The sequence below is a fragment of the Sus scrofa genome, chromosome X (genome assembly GCF_054392235.1).
Source record: "Sus scrofa isolate SSC_HxYL_T2T_F1_AM1 chromosome X, Sscrofa_HxYL_maternal_Yorkshire_Landrace_v2.0, whole genome shotgun sequence".
Lineage (NCBI taxonomy): Eukaryota > Metazoa > Chordata > Mammalia > Artiodactyla > Suidae > Sus > Sus scrofa.
The window spans coordinates 79847155-79864545 of record NC_139401.1 but is presented as its reverse complement, the minus strand read 5'-3'; the positions used below and the strand labels follow the sequence as shown (position 1 = coordinate 79864545).

General features: G+C 33.4%; 1 long non-coding RNA gene across 2 annotated transcripts in view; it reads left to right on the top strand.

The window, feature by feature from the left end:
* Nucleotides 1-17391, top strand: part of LOC146394681 (uncharacterized) — an 81191-nt gene that overhangs the window by 60944 nt on the left and 2856 nt on the right. For both annotated transcript variants that reach the window (XR_014835915.1, XR_014835914.1), the window contains one exon: nucleotides 15736-15783. This is a non-coding gene — a long non-coding RNA (uncharacterized LOC146394681). The remainder of the gene's footprint in view (nucleotides 1-15735; nucleotides 15784-17391) is intronic.

The following is a 17391-nucleotide window of genomic DNA, read 5'->3' as shown; positions in this document are numbered from 1 at the left end:
AATAATTATTTGAAAATGAGGCATTTGAGGAAGCTCTAAGCCTATTGCCCTCCTCTAGTGGCTGTTAGGCTTCTGTTTTCACAGCTTGTGCAGTTATGATGCTATTGTTTTTCAAAATTATCATAGATCTGGAGATAGTGAGATCTAAATGCACCAAGATAAACACCATGAGGGTCACTGTTGGACTTCTAGTACCATGTTGAATAGAAGTGATAAAAGTAAGCATCCTCGTCTTGTTCTCTTAATCTTAAGGAGAAATATTTTAGTCTTTCATTGATGAGTGTGATGTTATATGTGGATTTTTTTCTTTTTTTGGCCATGCTTGTGGCATGTGGAAGTTCCTAGGCCAGAGTTTGAATTCGTGCCACAGCAGCAACTGCAACTTCTGCAATAACAATGCCAGATCTTTAACTTTCTGCACCATAAGCAAACTCCTGTGGGTTTTAAATAAATGTCCTTTATAACATGTAAGTATTTTTCTTCTAGTTTGAAGTATTTTTTTTTTGCCTTTTCTAGAACAAAAATAAAATAAAATATTTTATTTTATTTTATTTACTTTTTGTCTTTTTAGAGCCACACCCATGGCATATGGAGGTTCCCAGGCTAGGGGTCTAATGGGAGCTATAGCCGCCAGCCTATGCCAGAGCCACAGCAATACCAGATGCAAGCTGCATCTGCAACCTACACCACAGCTCATGGCAATGCTGGACCCTTACCCCACTGAGCAAGGCCCAGGATTGAACCCACAACCTCATGGTTCCTAGTCAGATTTTTTTAACCACTGAGCCATGATGGGAACTCCTGAAGTGTTCTTTTATAAAGTGATGTTAAATTTTAACAAATGATTTTTGGCATAAATTGAAATGATCATGTGGGTTATTTTCTCTCATTCTATTAATGAGATGTAGTGCATTTATTGATTTTTAATGTTTAACCAACCTTGCATTCATGCAATAAATTCCATAGTCATGATGATCTTTTAATGTGATGCTGGATTTATTTTGTATAGTAGGCTTAATTGTCTCCACTCAAAATCCATATGTTGAAGTCCTAAGCTTGGTACTTCAGAATGTGACTATAATTGGAGAGAAGGTTCTTAAAGTGATAACTAAGGTTAAACCAGGTCATTGGGATGGGTTCTAATCCAATATGACTGGTGTTTTTACAAGAAGAGGTTAGGGAACATATACATACAGAGAAAAGACCATATAAAAACACAAAGAGAAAATGGCCATCTACAAGCCAAGGAGAGAATACTTTAGAAGAAACCAAACTTGCCAGAACCTTTATTGGACTTATAGCCTCCAGAAATATGAGAAAATACCTTTATGTTGTTTAACATGCTCAGTCTGTGGTATTTGTTATGGTTATTCTGGCAAACTAATTACATTTGATAATATTTTATTTAACATTTTAAATCTATATTTACAGCAGATATTGGTTTGTAATTGTTTTTTCTTGTGGCATCTAGTTTGTTTCTGGTATTAAAGTAATCCTGGCCTTATAAAATGTGTTAAATAGTATTATCACCTCTTATACTTCTGGAGGAGTTTGAATAGGATTGATATTAATTTACCTTTAGATATTTCCCATGACATTGGTTTATTTCCCTTACTATATATCTTCAAGATGCATCCATGTTGTAACATATGACATATTTCCTTAAATACTAAGCCTAAATAGTATTCCAGTGTGTATACATACATTTTATTTAGCAATCTATGAATCAATGGACGTTTGAGTTGTTTGCATCACTTGGCTATTATAAATAGTGCTGCTATGAACATGAGCAAGTAAATACCTTTTTTACCCTGCTTTAAATTCTTTTGGATAAATACTCAAAAGAATTATTGCTAGAATATCTAGTAGTTCTTTAATATTTAAAGAATTTCCTTATTGTTTTCCATAGTGGTACATTATTTTACAATCCCACCAGCAGTGCACATGTTTTCCAACTTTCTAATACTCACTATACTTGTTATTTCTGTATATGTTTTGTTTGTTTTATTATCCATCAAATAGATGTGAGATGATATCTACTGTGGTTTTAATTTGAATTTCTCTGATAATTATGATGTTAAACATCTGTTCATATGCTATTTAGCTATTTAAACTTTGTAGAAATGTCAATTCATGTTCTTTGCTTATTTTTAATTACATTATCTCTTTTTTATTGTTGAGCTAAAGGAGTTCTTTATATATTATGGATATTAACTCCTTAATAGATATATGATTTTTCAAACACTTTCTTTCATTCCATATGTTGCTTTCTCACTCTGTTGACAGTGTTCTTTCTTTTGTTTTTGTTTTTGTTTTTGAAGGCTGCACCCACTGCATATGGAAGTTTTTGGGCCAGGAATTGAGTCCTAGCCACAGCTATCACCCAAACCAAGGCTGTGGCAATGCTATATACTTTAACTTACTGTGCTGAGCCAAGGATGAAACCCTCACCTCCACAGAGAACTTAGCCACTGTAGTTGGATTCTTAAACCACTGTACCATGGTGGGAGCTCCCTTGACTGTGTTCTTTGATGCATAAGTTTTTAAAGGTTGATATTGTCCTATTTGTTTTTTATTTTGTTGGTGTTGTATACAAGAAATTATTGTAAGTGAAATATCACAATGGCTTTCACTTGTATACAAGAAATTATTGTAAATCAAATATCACAAAGACTTTCACTTATGTTTCCTTTTATGAGGTTTATACTTGTAGGTCTTAAGTTAACATCTTTTATCCATTTGAGTTAGTTTTTGTATATGGTATAATGGTCAAAATTTATTATTTTGTTTACAGATATCCAGTTTTTCTAACATCATTTGTTCAATGTGTCCATCTCCCAATAAGTGGTCCTGGAACCTTCACAGACTATCATTTGACCATATCCATGAGGGTTTATTTTTGAGCTCTTTACTCTATTGCTTTGGGCGATATACCTGTCTTTACACCAGTACCACACTGTTTGATTATTACAGCTTTGTAATATGTTCTGAAATCAGAAAGTGTGAATTCCCCAATTTTGTTATTTTTCAAAATCATTTTACTATTCAGGGTTCCTTGTGATTGTATATTAATTTAAGGATAACTTTTCATATCAGCAAAAAAATGCCATAACCAAAATGCCCTTTTCATAAGGATTGGGTAACATACATAATTCCTTTGGGTACTATGGGCATCTTAACAGTATTATCTTCCAATTCATTAACAAAAAATGTCTTTCCATTTACCTTTGTAATTTTAAAATTATTTCATCAATATTTTTTAGTTTTCATTATGCAAATCTTTCACTTCCTTGGTTAGATTTAATCATTAAGTGTGTTACTCTTTTTGAAGTTATTGTAAGTGGAGTTTTTCTAATTTTTTTAACTCATTGTTAAGTGTATAGATTGCAACTGATTTTTGCATGTTAACTTTGTATTCTACAACTTCTATGAGTTAGTTTATTAGTTCTAACAATGATTGGGGGAAAATGTTACATCGTGCAGATTTATTTCATCTGCACAGAGATTATTTTACTTCTTTCTATACAATTTGAATGTTGAATTAATATTTTTCTTTTCTAAGTCCTCTGACTAGGATCTCCAATACTACAATAAATAGAGGTTCCAGTTTTGGCTCAGCAAGTTAAGAACCCAAAATAGTGTCTGTGAGGAAGCAAGTTCCATCACTGGCCTCACTCAGTGGGTAAAGGATCTGATGTTGCCACAAGCTGCAGCTTATGTCACAGATGTGGCTCAGATCTTGCATTGCTGTGGCCATGGCATAGGCCAGCAGCTGCAGCTCCAATTCTCAACGCTTTTGACCTCTAGCCTGGGAACTTCCATTTGCCACAGGTGCAGTTACTGCCTATAAACAGATTATAAATCAATATTTAACACCATGATTTCTAGGTTTTGTTTTCTATGATGAAGAAATTTTGACTCGGAAACTCAAAAAAAAAAATAAATAAATAAAAACTACATTGAACAGAGAGGTAAAAGCAGGCATTCTAAACTTGTTCCTGATCTTGATAAAGTGATTTCATACATTCTCCATTGAATATGGTGTGAGTTTTCATAAATGGTCTTTTTATACTGAAGTAATTTCCTTCTATTTCTGGTAATTAATTGTTTTATCATGAAATGGTGTTCAATCTTGTCAAATATTTTTTCTACATCAACTGAAATGATCATGAGCTTTTTGTCTTTAATTCAGTTAGTGTAATGTGTTAGATTGATTTTCACATGTTGAACCATTCTTGCATTCCATGAATCCTTTCATCACTTGCTCATTATGTATAACCTTACAATGTGTTGTAAAATTTGGTTTGCAAATATATTGCTGAAGATTTTTATATCAATTTTCATCAGTGATATTTGTCTGTAACTTTCTTTTTTTTTTTTTTGAATTGCTTTTTCCTGGTTTTCATGTCAAAGTAAATCTGGTCTCATAATATAAGCTTAGGAAGTACCCCCCTCTTCAAATTTTGGGAAGAGTTTTAGGAAGGTGTATATTAATTCTTCTTTAAAGTTTTGGTAGAATTCTCCAGTGAAGCTCTCTGGTGCTGGTCATTTCTGTTGGGAAGCTTTTGGTAACTCAATCTACTTATTCATTATTGGTTGTTCACATTTCCTATTTCTTAATAATTCAATCTTGGAAGGTTAGGTGTTTCTAGATATTTATTCATTTCATCTAGGTATCCCTTATGTTGGTGTAAAATTGCTGATAATATTATTTTATAATCCTTTTATCATATATGGAATTATAAATATCAGAGCCACCCCTTTTTGAACACATAAATTCAAAACCTTAAATATAGTCACAGGATGTTCAATGCACTTGGCTCCTGCTTCCTTTGATTCTCAACTAATAAAAGGAGATACTCTATAATTGCAAAAGCCTAATTACTTCTATTAAAAATAACCATGTTTTGCTACAGCAGTATTTTTCAGTGCTCTCTTGGGACACAGAAACCTTAAACATCACACCTTTAACCTGGATACTTTGTGTACTTGAAAAGACACTTCCAGAACTCTTTTTGATATTACTAAAAAGACCTCTATCAGGTACTGCCAATAAATTGCTCTGCCAGAAATATCCAAAGAGTAGACTCTTGGATTCAAGTGACACACAAAGAAAGCATTGAACCTGACTGGACCTGCACATCTTTTGGTAACTTGAAAGTAAAAATTTCCAGGAGTTGAGGCAGATAACATTTGATGAGACATCTTTCTCAAGATACCTGGACCAAGCCTGTTGGAAGTTTGTAGTCTAACCTTTGATTTTGGAATAATACTTCAGATTATATTCAATGTTTATGAACTTAATAACATATGGACTTTAGAAAAAAGTATCTGACAGTTGTCCCTCTTACCCCTATTTGTTGCTCAAGTGTAATCTCAATAGATTTCCAACCTGTAAACTTTCCCTCCAATGTGAGACACAACACCCAAGAAAGTTCCTTCCTGGCACTGAGGGGCAAAATCTGCTGAAATTTTAAAACAGACTCTTGATCTGTGACGCTTTCAGAGAAAGATACTGATCAAAAGGGAGACATCTAAGAAAATAATAATATACAATAGCCTCAATTAAATATATTTTGGAAACCAGAAGGGGGAGAACTCATACCCTGCACCAATAGTAGAGCCAACAGGAAGAAGAAAGACTACTCTTTCCTGATCAGGATTCAGATAATGAAAACCATGCATTGTGTTTACTGTACCCCTCTCAACTTCATTTCCCCCTCTGTAATAAAGTATTCTCCTTCTCCTGCTATGCAGGGACTGCATGTGGCTCACCACGGTTGTAGACCCTGAATTGCAAGTCTCAGAAAATCCTGAAGAAACTCATCTCCACTAGAGAAATATCTAGCAGTCTATTTATTTTAGGAAAAAAGCCCTCAGGATACTGAACTTTCCTACCACCTCAAAAAATGGACCTACACAATCTTGAATTATAGGAAAATTCACACCTTAACAATTTGTGCTCAAACAAGGAGACTTCCCCTTCTCATCAGTGGTAGCCAAGGTTGTGACAGATGATTGCATTCTCTGCTCCCAGATGTGAGCTTATTCCCTGGAGAGATCAACAATATTCCTTCTGATAAATTTCTTTGGTTCACTGTCCCTTTCTGTTGGGACATACAGATATGCCATCATAAACATGATGCTGACATAAGGTGTCTCTTGTTGATCCCCACCTGGAATTCCTCTTTAAAACAAGTAATGTTTTTTCCTTGCTAAACTTATTCTTGTTCCCTTTTGATCCCTATATTTTATTGACTCTGAAAAGGATGTACATTTTACCTCTCAAGAAACTAAATTGTAGGTGCTCCAAAATTTGGAACTTCCTTCTAGGCTACCACTCTCATGCTGCTGACCTAACTGAGCATCACAGCTGTCTTTTCAAAAGAGACACTATTTAAATTGTTCCCAGGCAAGTAGTCCCTGAAATGGACTGAACTTTTGCCCCAGGCCCTCACCGTGCTTAACTCTTGTCCCCTGAGCCTTCATACCCCACATACCAATTATTATATACCCCTCAAAATTCTATGTCTTGTCATCTTTGGCAATCCTCAAGCCTTTAACCTCCAAGATGATGTCCTTTTCTTCTATCCTCTGACTCCATTTCTCTCTCCCTTTGCTCTAATTTTTTGTTCGTCCTGCCATTTGCTTCATGCTGGCTAACAAATTGAGAGTGGATAGTCCAATAGGATTCTCTGATGATTGGATGTCCCCCTGGCCAAAAGCCCATGAAGTTAGTGTGATTATCGCTTCTTTGGAAATCCTGAAAATAGTGAGGACTCTCCAAAAGAGGTTACCTCCCTGAATATACTGACTGTAAGTGTTGGCTAATGAAATTAAATTCCCCTTCCAATTTAGAGGAAGTAGACATCATTGACCCAAGACCAACAGTGGCAGCATTTAGGTGTCGGAAAGACAAAATGAAACTCTCCACCTGGTAGATACAAATTATATTCCAAGAAGAGAGCATGGTGAGAAAAATACTTGTCATAACCTTACCCCACACTAAATCCATGACTTTCTCACAGAGAGCATACATACTCAGTTATTAATCAACATACAAATAGCTCAGCCAGAAGGAACCCAGACCAAGTGCATCAAATTTCAATGTTCTGTATGACTATGACTATTCTTATTTCTTTTCATCAGCCTGGGTGATAAGGCTACTAGTAGACCCCTTGGGCCTAACCATCAAGCAGATATGATAATGGAACTATACTGCTTCAGCTCAAAATTGTGCTGTAGGATGGAAATTCAGTGAATATTGGAGAGCCCTGTTAGAAGGGTTAGGGCATTGAGACTGGGCAGCAAAAAGTTTGAATCCATTTATAGGCAATGGGACCTCTGGAAGCAAAGTTTAAATGACAATTTCTTCTCAATTTTTAAACAAATAACGCTGGCCCTACGATTACACACACATAAAACCCGCCTGGTTACAGGGACTATTTTACCATAATTTGTCCATTTCCTCACAATTTGGTCACAGGAATACCTACATAGCATCCAGAAGATCTCCCCTATCCTGAAATATAAATGTGCCCAGGATTTATGTGCTTGAGTAAGCTCTTGGGGAATGAAAGGGAAACCACCCATTCGGTTGCTACATGTGACCCCCAAAGACACCAGAACTCTAAACAATTTGTTCCACTAGCAGCGTGCATCAAATATGCAGTTCAGTCCTCAGAGAAGTCTCCAGTTTATAGCAGGATAGCCTATCTCTAGCCCATGACCAGTATCACAACTGGATAGTAACATGGGTGGGTAAACTGTTCCCCGAAGGGCACCGCTCCAGAGAATCTAAACCCTGAGTGAGATGGACTCAACCCTGAAGTTTGCTGCTGGACATGTGTATGCCTCCTATACCATAGGTGACAGTCCAAGGACATATCACCGCTTCAGAGAACTCATCACTTACCCACATAGCCCAAGATGGTAAATAATCCACAATATTACCCAGATCTTTAAAAAGTTTTCCAGGGACCACTCAATTGATGACATAATTTTATGGATGTATCCTTCAAGTTTGGGACAATGATCATGGACCATATTTTAGACTATTGTCTGTATAATAATTATTGTAGGATTTGCTACTGTAATCTGAATGTGTACATTCTTGGTTACAACATTCCTTATGCCTGAGTTTTAACTATCCACTATTTGAACTGTTACTACCCCCATGATTAACTCTGATGCCTTGATTCACAGTTTGGATTGTTGTATAAGTGCCTGCCAAGATATATATCTCTATGGTCGATTAACCATTGACAAGAGTGCCGAGAATACCCAATGAGGAAAGAATAATTTCTTTAGTAACTGGTGCTGGGAAAACTGGAAAAGAATGAAATTGAACTCTTATTTAGACCATATACAAAAATCAAAACAAAACTGATTAAAAAATTAAACAGAAGACCTAAAACTTTATAAATCTCAGAAGAAAACATAGGAGAAAACCTCCTTTGCATTTTTCTTGATAATTTTTTTGGATATGACATCAAAAGCAAAAATGAACAGTGAGACTACATTAAACTAAAACAATTCCACATATCCAAGGAACAATCAACAAAATGAATCATCAACCTACAGAATGAAAAAAATTGCAAATAGCATATCTGATAAAGGATTAACATCAAAATATATGTAGTGAGAGATGTTTTACATAACTTTAGTCTGATAATAATTTTACGATATATACATATATCAAAGTATTATGTTGTATACCTTGGTTTTATATGAATTTATTTCTAAATTATGCCTCAATAAAGCTGGAAAAAGTATATAAGAAACTTATACAACTCAATTGCAAAATAATCAATGAACCCAATTGAAAAACAGGCAAAGGATCTGATAGAGAGTTTTGCAAAAAGGACATAATAAATGAACAACAGGTACTTAAAAAATGCTCAATATCACTAATCTTCTGGGAAATACAAATCATGATCATGAAAATATTACCTCACAAATGTTAGAATGGCTATTATCAAAATGTTAAGAGATAATGAGTGTTGGTGAGGGTGTGGAGATAAAGGTACACTTGTGCAATATTGGTGGGACAGTAAATTGGTAAAACCATTATGGAAAACACCATGACGGTTCTTTAAAAAACTAAAAATAGACCTATCATATGATCTAGCAATCTCACTCTGGGTATATGTCCAAAGGGGAAATGAAATCAGTATCTCATAGATATACTGTACTTCCATGTCTATTTTACCCCCATGTTCATTGCAGTATTATTTATAATAGTCAAGACATGGAAATGACCTAAGTGTCCATTGATGGATAAATAGATAAGAAAAAATTTGTTATGTATATATATATTCAATAGAATAAAATACAGCCATGTAAGGAGGAAATATTGCCATTTGTGACATGGGTGGACATAAAATGACATAATAGTAGTTAAATAAACCAGATACAGAAAGATAAATTCTGTATAATCTCACTTTCATATGGAATTTAAAAAGGTTGAATTTGCAGAAATAGAGAGTAGAATGGTGGTTGCTAAGGGCTGTGTGTTGGGGGAAATAAGGTGATACTGGTTATAGGGTACAAATTTCTAGCTATATGATGAATACATTCAGGGATGCAATATTTAGGATGTATATATTTCTTATTTAGTTAATAATAATGTATTAGATAGTTATGACATAATATTTAATAATGTATTAAAATTATGACCTCCTGATATGATACAGCAGGAAGTATGTAGTTCTACCAGTGAAATAGTCTAGGTCAAAAAGTATTATATATATGAAACCACTATGGAAAACATATAACGGTTTCTCAAAAAACTAAAACTAGAATTGCCATATGACCGAGTAATTCCACTCCTGCATATATATCCAAAAAAAAAACCCTAAAACACTAGTTCAAAAAGATACATGCACCACAGTACTTACGGCAATATTATTTACTATACATATATATGTATATATGTATAGCTCATACAGTAGAATGCTACTCAGACATAAAGCCATTTACAACAACATGAACAGACTTGGAGGGTATTAGGCTAAGTGAAGTGTGTACTGATTTTATACTTTGCAAATTTACTGCATTTTTTGATTAAATTAAATGGTTTTTAAGTTGAGTCCTTGGGATTTTCATCAAGATTGTATCATCAGCAAATAGCAATCATTTTACTTCTTTCTTTCTGATTTGGATACCTTTCATTTCTTTGTTTTGCATGATTGCTTAAGTACTTTCAGCAGTATCTTGAGAGAAGTGGCCACCCTTGTCTTATTCCTGATCTTAGAAGAACAGCTTTAATTTTTGTACATGTTAAGTATGATTTTAGCTGTGGATGTATTTTGTCAAATGCTTTTTATGCCTCTATTGTGGTGATTATGTGGTTTTTATTTTCTTAATGTTATGTATCATATTTATTGATTTTTTATGCTAAAATATTCTTGCTTCACAGGGATAAATCCCATTTGGTCATGGTATATAATCCTTCTATGAATTCTTGAATTCAGTTTGCTTATATATTTTGTTGAAAAATTTTGTCTCTATATTCTTCAGGGATATTGGTCCTTCCCTATTTATATTTGGTGCAGCTAATTAAAAAATGTGTATTTTGTTTCACATTATTTTAGTAAAAATTTACAGCAGAATAATTCTATTAACCCTTTCCATATTTTGTACTATTTTTTTCATAGATTGTACTTTTGTATATGTTCTAAATGCCACAATACATTACTATTTTTTATTTAAGCATTAACTTATTTTTTTCTTATTGTTAGACTTACAGATGTATATTTTACATGTAAAAAAATTATGATTTTATGCTGTACACTTGATGATTTGACAAATATATACAATTACATAATCACCATCACAATCAGAAAGTGCTGTCATGCCCTTGTTAAATCAATCCCTCCCACTGCTCCCAATCCCCTGGCACCAATGATCTCACTTATATTCCTGTAGTTTTACCTTTTCCAGGATGTCCAATAAATGCAGCTGTACTGTATGTAGTATTTTTTGTATGACTTTCACTGTGTATAACACTTTTGACACTAACCCATGTTATTGTGCAAAATGATTGTTCATTTATTTTATTAATGAGTGGAGTTCCTATTTGTGGAAGTATCAAACTTTGTTTCACTATTCATGACTTGTATTAGTCAATTCAGACAGCTTTAACAAAATAATACAGACTAGGTGGATTATGAATAATAGAAATTTATTTCTCACTATTCTGGAATCTGGAAGTCCAAGATTAAGGTGACAAAATGTCACATTCTGATGAAGGCGCTCTTTCAGTTTGCAGATTGCCAAATTCGTGCTGCATTCTCACATGGTGGAAGGAGCTAGAGAGCCTTGTGGGCTCTTCTTTATGAATACTAATCCCATTAAAAAGGGCTCTATTCTCATGACCTAAGCACTTTTCAAATGTCTCCCATCCTAATTCCATCATTTTCTGCATTAGGATTTCAACATATGAATTCCAGGCAAGAAGTCACAAATAGACCATAGCAGAGCATCTTATTTTTATTTTTTCACTATAAAGAACAGAGCTGCTATAAACAGTCATGTGCAGGTTTTTGCGTAAATGTGTTTTCTTTTCTCTTGTATAAATGGCTAGGAATATGTATAACATTAAAAAATTACCATACTGTTTGCCAATACGACTGAAACATTTTACATTCCCACCAAAAGTCATACAAAAATTTCAATGGTCCACATCCTTGCAAACATTTTGTAGTGAAAGTTTTGTTTTGTTTTTAAACTATTCAAGTGACCATGAAGTGGTATATTGTGGTTTTAATTTGCATTTATCTAATGAATAATGAAATGATATCTTTTCATGTGCTTGTGTTTCATCTGTATCTCTTCTCTGGTAAATTATCCAAACCCTTTGCATATCTATTGTTAAATTATTTATCCTTTTTACTACTGAGTTGTAAGTGATATTTAGATATTTAAGTCACAAGTCATTCTAAATATATATATATATACACATATATATATAAAACTAATACGAACCACGTTTTATGTTTCCAAAGAAATATTTTCCAGAGTTCACCAAGAGTTTTTCCCAGTCTTTCTTGCAAAGATTTATAGCTTTAATTCTTACATTAATACTTAGATTCATTTTTAGTTAATATCCTTATGGCTCAAGGAAATGTTTAAGTCTTTTTAAAATATGGATATCTAATAATCCTAGCACCATTTTTTTGGCCAAGCTCATGGCATGTGGAAGTTCCTGGTCGAGGAATCGAACCCATGTCACAACAGCAACCCCAGTGACTGCAGTGACAATACTGATTCTTAAGCTACTGTGCCACAAGAAAATTCTGGATCAGTTTTTTAAGTTTTGATTAAATATATTTGATTTACAATTCTGTGATAATTTGTGCCGTACAACAAAGTGATTCAGTTATAAATATACACAGATTCATTCTTTTTCAGATTCTTTTCCCATATAGCTTATCACAGAATGTTGGGTAAATTTCCTAGTGCTATACAGAAATTCTTCATTGGCCAATCATTCACCATACCAATTGTTTTTAAGACTGACCATTTCTCACTGAATTTCCTTAGCACCTTTCTCAGAAATCAATTCACCCTATATAAAGTTGTTTTTAGAATCTATGTCTCATTTATCTACATGTTTATACTTATGCTAATACCATACTATCTTGATTATTATAGCTGTATAATATGTCTTGAAATCATATACTTTGTTTTTTTTTTTATTTTCCCACTGTACAGTAAGGGGATCAAGTTATCCTTACATGTATACATTACAATTACTTTTTTTTTTCCCCACCCTTTGTTCTGTTGCAACATGAGTATCTAGACAAAGTTCTCAATGCTACTCAGCAGGATCTCCTTGTAAATCTATTCTAAATTGTGTCTGATAAGCCCAAGCTCCCAATCCCTCCCACTCCCTCCCCCTCCCATCATGCAGCCACAAGTCTTTTCATATACTTTGAACACTGCTTCACTTCCTTTGAAAATGGTCTTGGTGATTTGAAATCGTGTTTTTCCATATAAATTTTTAGAACTATATTATGAATTTCTTTAAAAATTACCTACTGAGATTTTGATTTGGATTGCCTTGAATATATAAATCACTTTAGAGATAGGTGATATCTTAACATCATTGAATTTCCCATTATATGAAAGTACTATTTCTCTCCTTTTATTTAGATCTCTTTAATTACCTTCATCAATGTTAGCTTTCCTTATGTAAGTCTGGAATATATTTTGTTAAATTATATTGAAGTATTCCATGCATTTTCATGCTATTGTGGACTGAATTTACAATTTTAAAAATTTCCAGTTGTTCATCACTAGTGTATAAAAATATAATTAATTTTGTATATCGATCTCGTATTCTAAGACCTTGCTAAACTCACTCATTAGTTTTAATAGGTTTTAAAGAATCTAGAAAAAGAAGGGAAAGTATTCTTTATATTACCCAGATATTTACCTTTTCCAGTCATCTTTATTCATACCTGTGGATCTTAACTTCAATCTTGTATTTTTTTCTTCTGCCTGAAGAAATTTCTTAAGCATTTCTTTCAGTGTAGATGTGTTGGTGATACATTTTTCTCAGGTTTGTTTTTGTTATGGAATCTCTAAATGTTGTCTTCCCATTTGAAAGCATTTTCATTAAATATAGCATTCAAGGTTGACATGCTCTTCAGCATATTAAACATGTCATTTCATTGATTATGGACTCCATTTTTTCTACTAAAATACCAGTCACAAAATTATTTTTCCATTTTATTGAGGTATAATTGACAAAATCGTAAGATATTTAAATTTTAAAACATAATGAAAGCATTCAAGTTACTTCACGGACATTCTTCCCACTGGTTGATTGTAAGGTAATAGAGTCAACATCATCAACCTTTTGTTTCCAAAGGTCTAGTGTCTGCATGCTTGTGGTTGGAATGCAGTTAACTTCTTCCATCTAATGGAGGTTTTGGTATCTGCAAAATAGCTCAAGAATATAGCTCAGAATGTTATCTATAGCCCTTGAGGAGGAACTAATATTCTTGATTTTGTTTAATGGCTAAGTTATTATTTTTTCTTGTTTGACTGTTTTGCTTTGTTTCTGCATTTTCTCACTTTTCTGATTAAATTTGTTCTTTGGAGCTTTAGAAAGGCCTGGGAGGCTAAAGTTTTTCTACAAACAAGAGGTAGGTGGAGGGCCTGGATGGGAGGGCAAGTGTCTGTCCCATAAAGGCCTCATAATGTCCTGCTCAATCACAGTGAGTGCCTGCATGCCCGATTAATAACTACTTTGCTGTAATCTTGAGGGCCTCATGAATGCGAGGCACATTGGCTTTCAGAGCTAGATGTTTTGGGGCTTAATCCTTTGGAAGGAGTCCTAAAATTTGGGACAATGGATGTATGATTTAAACACTTTGCTCCTCAGAGAGAAGGTAGGAGTCAGGAGAGCCTTCTTGATTATACAGCACTGTGCTTGGAGTGGGCTTTATGGTAAAAGTATGTCTTAGTCTTTTCTACCTGCTTCAGTGTGGGTATTTTTTAATTCATCCTATGTGCAAGAGTCACACATTTAGTTTCTGGATTTCTTTCTGAGGGAATTTCTCCAAGTGTCATTGTACGTTCTTGACATCTATATGAAAAATGAATTCCAGGAGAATTTATGTCATGATCTTGGTCTCAACAAAATTTTTATTTCTTCTCTCTATATAAATTATCCCATCTCCTCCACCAGCAGTTTACAAGATTTTCTTATTTATATTTGAGTTTTGGAAGTTTGACTAACATGTGTCAAGATTAATTTTGGGTTTTGTGGATGTTTTTACAGTTTTGAATATAATTTGGAAATTTTTTCCATTATTTTCTCAAAATTTTCCTACTTCTTTTATTGCTCCTCTTCTTTTGGGATTCTAATTACAGGCATCTTAGACACTTGATATTTTTCCATATTTTATTTAAATTAAAAATTTTACATATTTTTAGTATTATTCAATTTGATTAATTTCTACTGATTGATGTTCATGTTCATTGAATGTTTCTTATCTGGCACCAAGCTTCCCTTAAGTCCATCGAATGAATTTTTTATTTCAGATATTGATTTTTTTTTACTTTGAGGTTTCGATTTAAAATTTTTTATCTATTCTGGAGGTCCCATCGTGGCAGAATGGAAATGAATCTAACTAGAAACAATGAGGTCGAGGGTTCGATCCCTGGCCTCACTCAGTGGGTTGAGTATCTGGCGTTGTTGTGAGCTGTGGTGTAGGCTGCAGACACAGCTCACATCCTGTGTTGCTGTGGCTGTGCTGTAGGCTGGCAGCTATAGCTCTGATTTGACCCCTAGCCTGGGAACCTCCATATGCTGCAGGTGCGGCCCTAAAAAGCAAAAAAAATAAATAAATTTTTTATCTATTCTAAAATTACTCATCCTTCTTGCATTTAATTCACTTTCTCGTATAATTGCTAAACTTAATATAAAATAATATTTTATATAATATCTTTATATAATAAAATGTTTTATAAATATGTTTTACATAAAATATAATATTCTAAGTAATAACAAAATATCTGTTTAAAAATATTTGCTATTCCAATATGGCTTTTTTTTGAGTGCCTCTAGTTTTCATTTATCTTAATAATGTCATGTTTTCATGCAGATTAACATATTTCATTATTTATTTTATATAATGGGCATTGTGTATGAATTGTGGAGATTTTGATGTAAGTTATCTTATTCTGAAGAATATTGACATACCTCATTTTATTCCACAGATATTGCATTTTTTTTTAATTTGAAAGTTTGTGGCAACCCTCTATCAAGTAAGTCTATTAGTGTCATTTACCCAATAGCATTATTTTAAATTAGGATATATACATCTTTAAGACATAATGTTATTCACTCTCAGTAGACTATAGTACAGTATAAATATAACTTTTACATGCACAGGAAAGCCAAAAAAAATGTGTGACTCACTTTTTTGTGATGTCTGGAACTGAACCCACAATACCACCAAGGACGACTGACTGAATTTTTATCTTTTCATATTTTGTTATTAATTTTGTATTTCTTTTTAATTGTTTCACATATTTATTTTCAGGCTTTAATCAATTCATTTTTTATTCTTTTTTTCCTCTTGGAATTTGTACTATGCTTTTGTATTCCATTAATGGTAATTTTACTTTTTTGTGAACTCATGATCAGATGCGTATTTCCCAACAAATTAACTACATTTTCTTTCACTAATATGTAGTTTATCAACTTGATGTGTTTTCTATTTCATCTTACATTCTGAGGTGAAAGATCTTCTGAGCCTACTTATTTCATTTTATAAAATAAGTCAACTAGCGAAATAAGTTTGAAAACTAGCCATTGGCTCTGTTGTCTCCTTTTGCAACTGGAGAAACAGGCTCAGGGTAATGACATTGTTTTATATTTTCATATGGTAGAGAAACAATGTCCTAGAACCTAGATTTTGTGACTTTCTAACTCTGTACCATAGTTCTTTCAATATAGCACACTGACTTTCATTAAAGTGAAATAAATTCACTGCAATATAAGAAGGAGCTTGCTCATGCATTATATAGTGTACACAGATTAGTAACAATCCAAAAACTAACATTTCAGCATCCTAGGACTCAAGTGAACATTTGTGACTAGGAAATAAAGTTAACTGTTAGCTACCACATTTTCCTCCGTGTATTTGGATCATTGACTTTTTAAGAGGTCTCTAAAATGTAGTTGCATTGAATTTGAATTTTAGGAGATTTTGAAGCACCCACACTACCTTATTCTGAATATGTGAAGGTCAGCTCTAAGCAACCGTTGCAAACCTGGCTTTATAAAATATTAACAAATATTTCTAGGCTAAATCTCATTAGTTTACTCTTCAGATGTAGATGGATAAGAGCCCTTTAGTACAATAAAAGAATAGTTATTTATGTAAAAATAAAAAATCAGTTGCTGCAGTGTAGCAGTTGCAGATCAAAACTGTTCATATAGCCATCAAATCCCTTAAATAATGCTTTAAAAATATTTTGGCATTAGATGCCAGCTCTATAAATGTGAATTTCTTGCCTATTTGCCTTTCTTTGTCTCTTCTCCTTCTAAACATATCCACAGTTTCCCAGCAGGTTCAAACATAGATGACTGCCTTATTGTGACAGAAGCAAAAATGCTACGTTAATGTTTAATGGGATTAAAAATCCTCTTGATACCAGTGGCATGTTACCAGTTAATTATTGCACTGGAAGCTACCCTGCTGTTTTAAAACATGGACTCATTTTACATGCTTTCTTCACAGCAGTATGAAATGTCAAATTTGTTGCAATAAGTTTTAAATTATTTTGACAAAACAGTCATAAAGAGGGTAATTTTTATACCATCTGTATGTATAAATAAGAGTGGATTACAATATCATTTCTGTTTAA